General features: G+C 33.9%; 1 long non-coding RNA gene across 1 annotated transcript in view; it reads left to right on the forward strand.

The window, feature by feature from the left end:
- Positions 1 to 15,933, forward strand: part of LOC144301781 (uncharacterized) — a 327,386-nt gene that overhangs the window by 84,784 nt on the left and 226,669 nt on the right. The window contains exon 2 of the long non-coding RNA XR_013368639.1: positions 1,741 to 1,863. This is a non-coding gene — a long non-coding RNA (uncharacterized LOC144301781). The remainder of the gene's footprint in view (positions 1 to 1,740; positions 1,864 to 15,933) is intronic.

A 15,933-nucleotide genomic window follows, 5' to 3' on the forward strand; every position in this document is an offset into this window, starting at 1 on the left:
TAAATTTTGTGTATTCCATTCACCTAGAGTTAGCTTTCTAGCTAGTTAAATAAACCCATTATCACTATATTGATATTACTGACACTGAAAAAATATACTTAGCTAGAACACCCTGGTATGTGTGTATCTACATATAGTTTAGCTTGCTAGCTAGTTAGCTGATAGATGGATAGATAGATGATAGATAGATAGATAGATAGATAGATAGATAGATAGATAGATGATAAATACACAGATATGTAGAGAGATAATATGTATAAACATATAGGTAGTTCCAGATATTTAGAGGTCTTTAAACTTCAAAATAAAAATGAGCAATACAGCCCTCTCTAGTGTTCTAGAAGTTGTTTATTAATTTGTATTAAAAGATGGTTATCTAGTTACCCTGAAATATTATTAAACTCAAGTCATATCCACTGTTTCTTATTTAAAAAAGTGATGTTAATTAATAGTGATAGTGCTGAAAGTTCCAGATTCCCTTGAGATCATTTTCACCCTGCATAAAGTGAACCTGGGACAACTCATACTTAAAATGTCAAGTTCTAGATCATATGAAGATTAATTAAAATGCTTTTTCTAGGGCAGCCCCGGTGGCACAGCGGTTTAGCACCACCTGCAGCCCAGGGCGTGAACCTGGAGACCCAGGATCGAGTCCCATGTCAGGCTCTCTGCATGGAGCCTGCTTCTCCCTCTTCCTGTGTCTCTGCCTTTCTCTGTGTGTGTGTTTGTGTCTCTAGGAATAAACAAATAAAAAATCTTTTAAAAAAATGTTTTCTATAATAGGCCACTTCATACAGTGGGAATGTTTTCAGGAAATAACTCAGTTACTATATTATAACCATTGACCACCCATCTAAATCAATCTAATAATTCATTTTTATGATAACAGAGTGTCATAGGGTTCTATCTTCACTTTTCTATGTTCTGCAATACAAAAAGAATGAATGGCCTTACTGTTTCAAAATGTCTTGACACTTTGGAAAGCATAATCTACTTCTCATGACTTTATTCTCATTCAAATATATCCATTTATTATTTTCTTTTTTTCCACTTCTTATTTTCAAATCAATTGAAGCAAAAAGTCATATCTACTTTGGGGAATTTTTTTTTTATTATTATTATTATTATTATTATTATTATTATTATTATTATGTGAAGTAGATTCCAGGCCTAGTATGGAGCCTGAACTCACAACCCTGAGATCAGGACGTGAGCTGAGCTCAAGAGTCAGATGCTCAACTGAGCCACCAGGCACCCCTACTTTAGGGAATTATCATTCTGACTGATGTCCTCCACCTATGTGGAGGATTGTGTAAAAACATTAATTTTCTCACTCTCTGGTCAAAGTTTGAGGAATTCTCAGGGCCATGGCAGATCAATTTTCAATGATCATATATTTTATATCAATTATGATATTAATGTATGTAACTTCAAACCCTTAATGTATGTAACATAATGTATGTTAACATTAATGTATGTAACTTCAAACCCCCTGAAATATCTTTTCTGACTCTATATTATTGCAGGGATTTCCTCTTGCTGCCATGACAGAAAATTGGCACCAGATTTACTGTCTAAAAAAAAAAAAAAAAAAAAATTTCAAAAGAGACAAAGCATATGAGCCAACTATTTTTAGTAATTGAACAACAGCTTTGCTGGACTGTATTATTTGGCAAAAGTTAACTGCATGAGATGAACTCCACGGTCATTCCTCAATAAACTCGGCATTCTCCCTGTTAGGACTTGAATCTGGAAATAGGAAGATAAGTCCCAAATGGAACACCCAACCTCAAGGAGCTTAGGAGGCTGCTAAAGCTGATGGAAGTGGCAGAGCAAGACATGTAAGAAGAAGCTACATAAGTGGTAAGGAGAAGATTCTAGATTTTTCGTTGATTCTTCATCAGAATACGTTAACAGCTCTTGACTGAAGCCTGAACTACATTTGCTGAGTGTGAGACTCTAAAAGGCTGTTGACATGCTGGAATTTTCTTCAAGGTGAAATCAGGTCAAATTCAATGTCTCATTAAAAAGGAAGCACGAGGGGAGAAAAAGCAAGCACAATTGCAGTTAGCCGGAGAAGATTCAGCACATCCATCAGACAAAGTAGCTGACAGAGTTTGACTCAGTGAATTGTTGTTATATCCTAGATACTTAAGGGTAATCTGATCAGTAAAAGGCAAGTGTACAAATAAAGAAAAAGGGGGCAGGAATAAACCATGTAAGTAATTGTTAAACAATTAGAGAAGATATTTACACATGTGTAATAATGGAGTAGAATTAATAAAGAAATGTGATTAGTGTATTGAAATTTGTGAATTAATTCACAAATAAATAAATAAATAAATCTGAATAAATGACTTCTAGAGGAAAAAAAATGGAAAACTATTTTCTCTCTTCTGTAATCCCTCCCTTGAAGAGTGAATGTAGCAGAATATGACTGTATTACATGGCAAAGGGAAGGAATTTTGCAAGTGTAATTAAGGTCTCTAAATAGTTGACTTTCAGTTCATTAGAGAAAGATTATTTTATTTCAGCCAGACATAATCAGATGATTATTTAGAATGCAGAAGAAGCCAGAGAGATTGAAAGCAGTAGCAGGCTTTTTTCTGTTGATCCTGAAGAAGTGAACTATGGTATTGTGGAGGCAGCCATGTGGCAGGAAACTGCAAGTGGCCTCCAGCCGCTGCGTACCTCAGTTCTATACCTGCAAAGAACTTATATATACTGACAATCATTTAACTTGAGAACGGACACAGTGCCTCTGATGATATTGCTGATTTGCTGACATCTTGATTTCAGCCTTATGAGATGCTGAGCAGAGGACTTAGCCATCCTGTGTGCAGACTCCTGGCCCACAGAAACTGAGCTAGTAAATGTGTATTGTGTTAAGCCACTAAATTTGTCAGAATTTGCTACACAGCCATAGAAAACCAGCAATAAAGATTAAAAATGAAAAGCTGTCTAGCTTTTAATATAAAGCTCACAGAACCTTGATGATAAATCTATACAAGGAGATAGATTAAAATTAAAATAAAGGAAAAGAAAAATGACAAGGCAGCAGTTTATTAAGACTTCATATACCTAATACTCCTAAGATAATCAAATAATGTAATTTATTAGCAATTGAAATTTTTATCCTTAGAGACCCCAGGGGTATCTTTTCTCCTAAATTAACAATTTATGTGGGAAAAATTTCAGTAGCTGAAAAATATAAGTTTAGTAACCAGAAAAGTCTAGATGATATTGTAATAAGAGTCTAACTCCAAATGTCAATGCCTACATACAATACCAGTAGAATATTAACTCAGAAATTATAGTGGGAAGAAGATATCTCTCTAGGGCCAATGGCCAATGTCCTTCCCTGTGGTGACTCAAGTATTCTGGCTGTGTATTTCTTATATCAAGAAAGATGTGTGCCATGGACAAACAGAATATAAGCTAATTGCCATGCAAGCAAAGTTTTTATGTGGACATAGGAAATCAGGAGAAGATACACTAATGGAATGTTTCCCAGTTTAACATTTTCTAACATGCTTACAGAGAATGTATTATTTGAGCTTGTTTTTAGTAAACTGAGACATCTCTAAGACTTAAATGTCTTAAAGTTCAGTTCTGCAAATATTTCAGATCTGATTCTCTGCAGAAGCACATCCCAAAACCCAAGTCACTCTAGGGAAAACTATTTACACCACAGGGAAAAGATAAATAATTTATAATTTGTTATGAAAGAATTACAACACGGAATTTATAAGAAGGGCTTATAATCTAATGGGAAACATTGTAAAAATATAAGTAGGAGTTTCATATATGGGTTGTAAATGCTATATAGTCTGAATGTTTCTGTATCCCCAAAGTTTATATACTGAAAACCTCATGCCCAAAGTATGATCTTATGAGGTGGGGCCTTCTGGAGTTGCTTAGGTCATGAGTGTGGAGCCCTCATGAATGGGATCAGTGTTCTTATAAAAAAAAGGCCCCAGACAGGTAGTTCGTCCCTTCCATTGACTGAGGACACAGAATTTCGCAGTCTAAATCCCAGAAAAAGGCCTTCACCATATACCTTAATTATTGTCAAGTTAGTATCACTTTGTCACAGATAAACAATAAACTCGTACTATTCCACATGGTGTGAAATCAGGCAGTGTCAATCCTTGGCCTGACAATTTTCATGCTTGGTATCTGTACCTTCTTGTAAGGATTATGCTTACTCACAAGACATGTAAAGTAAATTTAACTAAATATGAAAAAAATTATATTATACTGCAATTTTTTTTTTATTTGGAGTGATTCTGCAATGGTATCTATATATTATTTATCTTATTCTAAAATCTGGTATTGGTCAGAAATACGTGGTGTCAGCTTCTATACATCACACTTTTGTGACCATAGGATAAAGATTGGCAAAGAAATATTATGAATTTATACAGAAGTAAAACATCAAGGGAGGAAGTGTCAGCTCAGAAGACACAGCACCCTGTCTCAAGTAGACAAACAAATGACATGAGAACATGTTAATCACAGTCTAATTAGAGCAATTAAGGCAAGTTGAAGTATACATTACAGGCCAAGAACCAAAACAATGCAGTGTATAAATCCTGGCTAGAAGCCTGAGAGTATTAAGGGAGAGATGTAGAAAAAACAAATCAATAGGACACAAATTTAAGTGTGGACAATGTATTCCCAAAACTTCAAAGAACAGGGCTTAGACATGGTCTAGTTCCTAGTTTTATGGATAGACATACAAAGTTCTGTGTTGTCCAAGCGAGCATAAACAGCAATGGAAAGTCAGGTTACGTTCACTCACTCTAGAGAAACTATTTGTTCTGGCCTGGAATTGTGCTTCCTATTTGTGAGATTTCTTGTATGCTGAAGGTTGTTTGCTGGTGAGTGGCTTGTAGCAGCTGTTTGTGACTACAGGCCTTGAGTAGAAGCAGAAGAAGACAGTAAGACTTCCTGGGAGTTTCATCGTTGATCATTCTGCTTCTTTTATAACATTGCCTACCAGAGCCTGGACCTGTAGACTAGGTTCTGAATATGCTTCAGCAAGGAGTGGAAAATATGTCTATTCACGTTTTTTCATAATACACACACACACACACACACACACACACCCCACCATGGTGGAAAGTGAGAGAAAGTGGTCGTTAATTAACTCCATTTGTTAAAAAAAAAAATCTTAGCAAATTCTCACAGAATGAAAATATTCCTCATGTTTAGTATGCAACTTCAAACAATTTTTAAATGAATGCCAGAAATGCTTTCTGATGTTTATGTGAAAAATATAAAGGTATATCTAAATTTTATCTGAAAAACTTGATAGAAAATATTTTTTATAACTCTTCAATGTTCTATATACATAGGAACATGATAAATGTATTGAGTAATTGTTTCATCAAGATACAAATACTTCTTATCCGTAGTCAGATGCCTTATCCATTACGCCACTGGCCCCGTAAGATACAAATACTTATATTGGTTTTCTCTTTTATAAACCTGTAGGTCAGAATCATATAACCACAAATCCAACTCTTTGAGAGATTTTAGATGTAGAGACATTTAGTAGAGTTCTAGTTCAGTAACAAAGTATGCATTATAAATTTAGCATCCCCAACAAGAAGAAAGTTATCTTCTTATCTATCAATCTATTTATCTATATCTACCTACATAAGTATATATACTTATGTAGTATATATATATATATATATATATATATATACTTATATATAGACACAGACAGACACAGACATATATATATATACACATATATATATATATATATATATATATATATATTCCTTAAGTAGATATTCCGTAGTGAGTAGTAAATTCTGATTAAATGCTGAATGTAAAATGCTGTCTGTTAAATATAGAGAAAGTACATCTTGATAGGGACTACTTTTTGCCTAAAAAACTCTAAACTGTCAGCAATATTGACAGTGAAAGATATGAGCAAGACAGAATATAAAATGGTTATCAACTAAAACACTTCAGATTGCAAGCTATGGCTTCAGAACAAGTTCAAATTGCTTTTCAAACTCTATATTGGCTTTTTCTCTATGTGCCCTCGGCGCCTCAAACTATCTGAACATCTGATAAGAAATGGAAGCACTGAGCTGGTCTGTTCTGATTTTTGTGTACTATTTTTTTGTCAGAGAAAACAGCTGCCAATGTTTTATGCCCAGAAATATTTCCCCTTTTAGTGTGTGTAAACAAAGTCAGAAAGTTCAACTAACTAAATAAATGCTCTACTTTCCTTAAATATTTATATGTATATTAAAATACTTCATTTAAAAATACTCCTCTTATGTTTATAAAGTATTAAAATTTTAACTAAAATAGAGATTCAGCTGCAGCCCAAAATACAAATAGAGATCACAGCAACATATTGACGATAAAGAAGAAATAATAAGTACCACTAAATATTGTGAAGTCAAATTGGCAATTATCTTTGTTAGTAGGACAAGGTAGTGGCTCAGATAATATTGCATGTCATTCAATGGCTCATTTTTATTGGTCTGGTTATATATTATCCTATTTTGTTCCTGCATATTTATAGTTTTAATTATATTTTAATACTATCTTGTTAAATTAAATATGCATTCCTTGAGCACATAACCAGGCATTGAGGAAGAAAAGCTGAATGTGAAAGACTCTTTAATGGAAGGTGGAAAATACTCTGCCATTAAGATTTTATTATTTTAATCCAGAATACAGAGAGCTAGCACATGAGTAAATGAAACAATAGTATTTTTGGATTAATATGTTTCTTCTCATTTAGTGTATTGAGATTCCACAAACCAAGAAAGTTTTGTCAGTCTTATAAATTCCCTTTATGGTTTTTGATGAAGGAATATCAAGTGTGGTGTGATATATTTCACAAAAAGCACAGAAACACATATAGAAAAAAAAAGTAGTAAATATCTTAACAATAGTAAGCAAAATATAGCCCATGTCTTCAAATAAACATGAGCATGTATATAGAAGGAGGGATGGCGAGAGAATGAACAGGCGAAGTTAAGCAGGAGATAAATCATAAATGGTCTTTTATGCCATTTAAAATGCTTCACTTTATGATAAAAATAATATGTGAGTAAACTATGACTCAGACAAGGATGATCAATGAATGTTCAATCTAGAAAAGTCAAAGTTTAATGAGTAATAGCATATTAACACTGTCTCAAAAACCTCCAAGATTATTAAAATCAAAAAATAAAAATTAAAAAGTAGTGACTACATAGTAACTGCTCAACACTTTAACTATGTGATCAAAATTAACTTGACAAATATTAATTAAATCATGTGCCTCTAGATGTGCTACCCTGAGAAAAACACAGCATCACTTACATGATTTTTCAGCCAAAAAATTAAAACCTTCCCCTTAATCATAAAAAAGCACCAGAAAATCCATAATTAAGAAGTAAATGATGAAATAAAAAATGGTTTGTATTTTTCAAAAATGTCAAATGTATGAGACACAAAGAAAAGTTGTGAAAAAAATTCAGATTAAAGAGACTAACGTGAATGAGGACTAGATGCAATAAAAAATTCTAAACATAAATACATACAGGAAAAAAAATAATTACACTGAAGGATATTATTGGGGAAAGTGATATATTAGAAATGTGACTGTAGATAATGAAATGCTAAAATTAAGTAAAATAGAATGCCTTTGAATTTTAAGATTATAGTTGCATAGAAAATACCTTTATTCTTAATAAATATGCAGTGAAGCAGTCAGGGGTAATGATACACAATACATGTAATATACTCTAAAATATTTTATAACAAATACTATGAATAATGTAGGTGGTGAGCGGAAGAGGGAGAAGGGAGAGAATGCTAAAACAAATCTGGCAAAATGTTAACAATTTTGAGAAAAGGGTATATGGCACTGTGCATGCATCGAGGACAATGAATTAGTAGAGATACTGCTGATTATAGAGTCTCTAGGTTATAGACTTCAAGTGAGTGATGATGATATGTTTCCATTAAACACTGGGAGCAGTAATGGAAAGAAGCAGAATCAAGAACATGGTGATTTACTGTCAATAGCCAAGGGGGCAGGGAGTAAAAGAAGGTACCAAGGCATTTGATACAGTCAGCTCTTTTGATGGTGATGTCAATCATTGCAGTAAGGAACCAAAGACAAGAAACCCAGAGAGAAGAAGTATTCATTGATATGAGATGTGAAATGCCTACAGTACTATTATGTAAGAAAAGCCAATAGATATCGATCTATATGGATTTATAATTCAAGGGACAGATACTGTGGAAACATAGTTTATAGCTCAGAGTTTATCACCGGAAATATACTTTTAGAACCATAGCAATGAGTGAAATCCTCTGATAAACTCAAATATTCTAGCACTTGCCAAAAGAAGAAATGGAAGGAAAACTGTCTTAGAATGAAATGAAAGGAAAAAATATAGAAGCGCTCAGATTTTCACATAAATACAGCAAAAGTCAAGTAAGTATATTGCTTTGCTAGAACTACTGAAAAAAAAAAAAAAATGCCACAAACTTGAGTGACTTATACATCAGAAATTAATTACTTCACAGTTCCTGAAGCTCATTTCTAAGACCAAGATGTCCTGCCCTGTTTACAGAGTTGGTTTCTTTCAAAGGCTATGACAAAAGGATTTATTCCAAGCCTTTCTCCTTGGCTGATAGATGGCCATCTTTTCCTTTGTGTCTTCATATTTTCTTCCTGTTATATGTCTGTGTCCAAATTTTCCTTTTTTATAAGGACATCTATCATATTGGATTAGGAATCCAAGCTATACTTCTATGACCTCGTTTTAACTAATTTAAATCTACAGTTACCCTATTTACAAATACGGTCACATTCTGAGCTACGAGAGGATAGGACTTCACCATTTGAATTTTGCGGAAACAGAATTCGACATATGATAATCAGGAACAAGACGTGTTCTTTAGATTGAACAAGGAGGGTTTAAGAATAGTCCTAGTTAAGAGGTTAACAGTAATTTAAGAGAAGCAGTGGAAAAATACCAGATTATCACAGTGTAGAAGAGAAGGGAGATGAGGGATTGAGGACTGCAATATAGATGCTACATTCTGAAGTTTGATGCCTATAGAGAAAACAGATTCTAAGGAAGCTCATTTTTAATAAACTGAAATATAGTTGACACACAATGTTACATTATTAGTTTCAGGTGTACAACATAGTGATTTAACTACTCTGTACATGATGTTATGCTTATCATAAGGGTAGAAAGCTCAGGTTTTTTTTGTTGTTGTTTTGTTCTTTGTTGTTTGTTTGTTCCTTTGTTTTTAGAGAGAGAGCATTTGTATGAGCAGGGGAGGGGAAGAGGAAGGGGTGGAGAGAATCCCCAAGCAGAATCCCCATCCTTGCAAACCTGAAACAGGGCTTAATCTCTGAGATAATGACCTGAGCCTAAATCAACAGTTGGATGCTCAACTGACTGAACCAACCAGGTGCCCACCCAGCTCAGTTTTTAAAGATGGAATAAAAATAATAATAAAAATAAAACAAGGAAAGAGAAGCTTAAATTCTGAAAAGGATTAAGCTAAAGCAAAGGTACAAATGCAGAATGGTGAGAGTACCAAAAGAAAGAAACTTGTGAGAAAATGAGAATTCATGATTGCAAAGAATGTAGACAAGTAGAGAGAGGATTAGCAAAACCACAATAACCACAGCAAAACCGCATTAACAGCAAACCTACAGTAACAGTGAGATAGATTACAAATGACTTATGTCTCTACATACTATAGATATTTCAAAAAAAAACATATGAAAATATTTTGGGAATAGTAATATGCTGTGTATATAAATAATATTTATATTATGATTTGTTATTGCAAACAGCTATATCTTATTAAGTATCCTTTGTAATTCTTATGTGGAAATTATCATTGTAGAGAATGAGATAATTTTTAGTAAAGTAAGATCTGATACATTGTAAGATTTGATACATCTGGATATCAATAAATTTTTATTATAATTTTTGCTCTTCCATTGCATGATTCAGTGAACTTATTTCTGAGATTGAGAAATAAATCCCAGCTTCATTTGGTGTATTTTTATGACAGCCAAATGAGATAAAACATAATCATAGTTTGCATTTAAATGTGCAGTCACTAAATGTTGCCTTTAAACTTTATTTTTATTGTTCAATAATGCAAATAAGGAGAATACTTAAAAAAATTAGCCACACACTTTTCATGGTAAAATACTAGCTGTATTTGTTCTGTTTCTCTAACAACACAAGATACATTCTAGGGTATAGATACTATGTTGCTTTTTCTTTTTCTTTCTTTTTTTTTTTTTTTTTTTTTGTGGGTATCAGCATGAGTTGTTCTACAGATTCCCAGATACATGTCTCATAGGTTGAAATTCAGAAAATTTGGTCAAACGTTAGTGATCTAGTTCAATTATATGATTAAATTCATATGGAAATTGTATTTTTTAAGTAAATTCGCTTAACTAGAATAAATGCAAACACAAGAATTAATGAACATTTCATTAGGTTACATTTTTAGTTGATAAGCCTTGAGTCCAAAATCGTTCTTATTATTTACTTTACCTTTTAAATTCTGGCAATCCTATTCATCCTGAAAGCAAACAAACCAATAAAACCAGTAAAACAAAACTGTGGAGGCCGAGAAAATTAAGGCCGTTCCACTTTAAGTTCAGCGTTAGCACAAGTACAGCCATCCCAGGCCCCTGTGAATAAGAGCTGGAATTTACCTTACTTCAGTTACAGGAAGAAAACAGCTTACAGCTTAACGCCCTAGAAAGCCCCATATTAGAATGAGAACAGAGCCCAAGCCAGTGGCAGGAAGCCCCATATTAGAATGAGAACAGAGCTCAATGCCCTTGAAAGCCCCATATCATAATGTAAACAGAACTTGAGAAATTCCTCCACCCCTTCTGGAGGCCCCCTAGACCAGCCCTTAAAACTCAGCTGAAACCCACCTCGGGGCCCAAGTCCCTGCTCCACTGTGTCGAGTATACTTGGACCCAAGCTCATGCTTACAAATAAACCCTCATGCATTTACATCGGTGTCGGCTCCTTGGTGGTTTCTCGTATTCCAATCTTGGGCACAACAAAAACAAATTATATACTGTGTCAACTAGATAAATACATTGGCCTTAGACTTGAAAAAGCTGTTTAAGCATTTGATGGTAAAATTATTCAGCAGAAGGATTACATATGGAGAATAATCTATGAATTTTTATATAGAGAGACATCAACTATTGTTATAAATCCTCGCCTCCTTGTTATGAATCACTGAAAACAAGTAGTAAAAGTATGAGCAAACTATCACCCCTGAATATAACCTAAATTATTCCTAATTACTTTTTGAAGATGCCAAATGTATTAATTATAAAAAATAATCAAATCAGCAATGCTAATTGCTATCTCTAACATTTAAAAAAAATGGTGAGTATTAAAATCTCCAAGGATATTCTTATTCTTACTCTCTCCTGCCTTCTCCGGGACCTCATTGTGAAGGCCGAGAAAAATCAAGGCCATTCCACCTCAAGTTTAGCATCAGCACAAGTACAGCCATCTTAGGCCCCTGTGAATAAGAGCTGAACTTTATAGAAAAAACTGCAGAAGGAATCCCATATCAGAAAGACAACAGAGCTCAGAATTGCCTTGGGCAGAGAATCCTGTATCAGAAAGACAATAGAGCCCATGCCCTGGTAGAAAGTCCCATATTAGCATGAGAACAGAGCTCAATGCCCTTGAAAGCCCCATATCAGAATGTAAACAGAACTTGAGAAATTCCTCCACCTCTTCTGAAAATCCCCTAGACCAGCCTATAAAAAAACCCAGCTGTAACCCACTTCGGGGTCCAAGTGCCTGCTCTGCTGTGTCGGGTATACCTGGACCCAAGCTGGAGCTTGCTAATAAACCCTCGTGCACTTGCATGGGTTTCTGGGATTCGCAATCTTGGGCACAACACTCATTATCTCTTTTTCCTCACTCACATAATTTTCTAAGCTATTTGATAATTTTCTCAACTATTCTTTTACATTGGAGACCGCGCACTCAGAATTGATCTGTCTGAAAACACACCTCCCACAGCCTTACTCACAGTTTCTCATGAAGTTACAGGTCAAACTCTCATTTTTTTCCTTTTAGCTCTTGCAAATGTCTGCATTTGTGTCCTTAAGGATCATTTGTGACTCCTAGTTATCACATCTTATGTTTGGAATATTGATTTCCTCAAAAGTTCTGTGCCAATAAGCACATTGTTTTCCCTGTTTTCTTTTTATCCTCAGGCCAGTGTTTCACAAAACTTGAATTCTCTTCCTGACTCTTGTACTACCTTATAGTGAGTCCCAGGACATCTTATTTAATGACGTTTGTCTTTAATTTCCTCGTTAGTGACATGAAGGACACACTAATGTGTCAGCTCTTTGTTCCTCCAGGAAAACTAAAGCATCATGGGAAAACCATTGACTTTGGAGTCAAACTGAAGTGTGTACAAATCCCAATAAGATAAATTATTAGCGTATGAACATGATAAATTTACATAATCACTTTGAAGCTAATATTTCTTATTTATGGAAAGGGGATAACATCAGTTCTTTAGTATTTTGCTAACTTGAACTTCTTACAGTTATACTATGATATGAACATTAAAGGCCATGATGTTTTAGAATCTTCAACTTGCACTCTTAGCTGAGTATTATCCTAACTACAAATGGATATCACGCCTTTATTTTTAACCATGTGTATGATTATGCCCAGGATGCCCAGGGTAGCAGACACACTAAAGCTCATCCATAGTCAGGTCTTCTCTTGTCTCAAGTACAAGGAGGTTTTAAATGCTGATGTTCCTGTGTACACAGGGCTGGGGTAGTTTGCATTAGATGCGCAAATGTGAGTGCAAGCAACATGCATCACTTCCAGCTGGGAGAACTAAATTGCTGGCAGGAGATTCTCTAGGATGTGTGCGAGTGGGTATGTGTTTATGCATGCATGCTGTCTGTGAAAGCCTGCATCTATGTATCTATAGCATGATGCAGTCTTTCTAAATTTGATTTCTAAATTGCTCTGTACGAGATAGTTGCCTAGACAGTCATCCACAGCTTCTGTGGACTTCATATGAGCGAAAAAAGAACAAAAGACTTTTTGTATTAAAGCATCACAATTGAAGTTCAGAGAAACAAAACATAAAATCTAAGACATTGCTTTTGCTCAGTCAATAGGATACTGACCCATTCTCAGCAGTTTTTAGACAATTCTGATGCCAAACTCCCACACAGAGGAAATTTGAAAATCTCTTAAAACTAGAGAAACCATTATATTTAAAATAAATCGGACTGTTCTATTTCTTAACAAAATATATTGCTTACTTATTCTCTTAGAACTCATATGCAGTTGAAATAGAAACCTCTCTATTCCCAAATAAACTTACTACTGTGGTCCCAAATCTCTCAGCTCTCTAGGAGATCTTTCCAAGCATTCTATATTTCTCTGTCTTTCAGGACACAGAATGACATTTCCTGGTAGACAAAACTGATTTTTTTAAAACACTTGGCTCTAATAGGAGCACATGCCCAAGAGGTCAATAAAATTTGCTTGAACTTTTATTTTAGTATAACTAAGCATTGAGGGGCATTTGGGTGTCTCAATTGGCTAAGCATCAGACTTGGTTTCAACTCAGGTCATGATTTCATCGGGGTCCTTAGATGGAGCCCAGCATGGAACTCCATACTCAGTGGGGAGTCTACTGGAGATTCTCTTACTCCCTATTCCTCTCCGTTATCCTCTGCCCCTCTCCTGCTCACTTAGTCATGCATGCATGCATTCTCTCTCTCTAAAACAAATAAATAAATATTTTTAAAAAGTTAACTATAAACAATGAAGTTAGCATAGCCAATTAGAATTTTAACATATGGTTCAAAAAATCCCCAAAGAAGCTGATAAGCATTTCTATTTTCTGATATCTTTGAGACAGATATTTATAAAAGCATTTTAAGAAGTTCCACTGCTTATAAATATTCCCTATGAAGTTAATGATAATTTAAATGCATTATTGCTCCTATGGAAATAAGCTTACTTTGGTTAAAAACATAATTTTTATTAATTTATATCAATTCTAGATTTTATATTTTATTAACACTATCCCTTTACAAAATTCAATAGACAATTTATTGTCCTTCATCTTCAGGAAGTAAGTAAAAGCACTGTATTATTTTCTCAAGCCAGAAAGTTATAATGGATAAATAAATTAATTTCAGAGAACAATTCGGTTTAGGGTGTTTTTATATTCAAGAGAGTTGAATCTTTCTAATTCTACCTAGAGAGAAGGACCAACAATAAAAAATTTTTCACCTGTCAACTATTCACATTCTTCTGGAAAAACCTGCATGGTAGACCATTATATGTAATGATTCCTCAGCTAAAGGCAATTTTCCTCACAAGCATAAAGTCTAATTTAAGTTATGTCGATGATTATCTGGAGTTTGTTCTCATAAATTAAGTTATTTGTAGAATCCAAAAAAGCAAAAAGAAATAAGGTCATGAGGAAGGCAGAAGGGAGGAGAGGAAAATAAATATACACATATAGAATAGGATCATTTCCTTCAAAATATGGAAATTCTCCTAAAACAAAGTTAATGTCAGTGAGGCTAGGTAACTGTTTTGGAAGCCTTATATAGTAGTTATTGCAAAATCTTCTCAAGAATTACTAATCAGAAAGTTTCCATGTAGCACCCTTGAAGATATGCCATCTATACCATATGATATTACTTTTATGCAGATTCCCAGCTAATAATATTTACTCTCAGCTAATAATATTTATTCTATGAAGTTTCTCAAGGTCAAAACTTTGTATTCAGCTCTTATCTCTATGTTGTTGTAATAATGCTTTTTTCATTCCACAAACACCTAAATGAAACTGCAAGTTTAAATCTATCCCTCTCATTGAAATTGGGACTTTTATTGATTTATAAATATATTGTTGTCTAATATGTACTCATGAATATTATCTCTTTTGAGAGTAAATGTATTCTTATGGTGGCAAATGATTATAAAATGACATTTAACCCTTAGATTCAAGTACAGCTTTCCTCAAACTATAATCAAATATTCATTATAATATAGAAGATAGTGGCATTGTCAACAAGAAAACTAACATTACCATGAAATGTGTTGCTCAATTATTGAAAATCTATCATTTACTAAAGTATAACTAACATATTGAAGAAGGTTGTTGACATGGACATTCTTCACTCATAAAACTGAGAAATGTTGGAGAATAAGGAAAATAATACATATTTTCCCCATTATAAGCCATACTTGCAAAATACTTAGGGATATTGCCCATCAGAAAAATAAAATTATCCTCAATGATGGAGATACTTCTTTTTGATGTTGCTGGGTAAATGAAATACAGAGAGTAGCTCATAATCCTCTTGAATAATATATGGAGAATCATAGATTTTATAATCTGTCATTGTTCCAAATGTTCTTATGTGAATTAACTTGCTGTTATAACTATTGAGAATCTTACATGACTAACATAGTAAGTTAATACAAAAAATATTGGGGAATAATGAGTGACCAGCAGTTAAGGATAAAAGTTGCAGAGGAAAGCCAGGGTTATACATATATAATACAGTTTTAATAATTGCAAGTGCACTTATTTTATTTTTTTAAGGTTTATTTATTTATTTTAGAGAGACAGAGGGAAGAGAGGAAGGAGCAGAGGGAGAGGGAGAGAGAATCTAAGCACACTCTGTGCTGAGAGCAGAGCCCAAGGGAGGCTTGAACTCATAATCCTGAGATCATGACCTGAGCCAAATCAAAGATTGGATCCTTAACTGATTGCCCCATGATTTTACTTGTTTTAAATAGAGAATGTGTAAAATTATACCAGAATAATGGTCTAGAAGCCTAGAAAGATAGCTCTCTAAAATATCTACTT

The sequence above is a fragment of the Canis aureus genome, chromosome 30 (genome assembly GCF_053574225.1).
Source record: "Canis aureus isolate CA01 chromosome 30, VMU_Caureus_v.1.0, whole genome shotgun sequence".
In the NCBI taxonomy this organism is placed as follows: domain Eukaryota; kingdom Metazoa; phylum Chordata; class Mammalia; order Carnivora; family Canidae; genus Canis; species Canis aureus.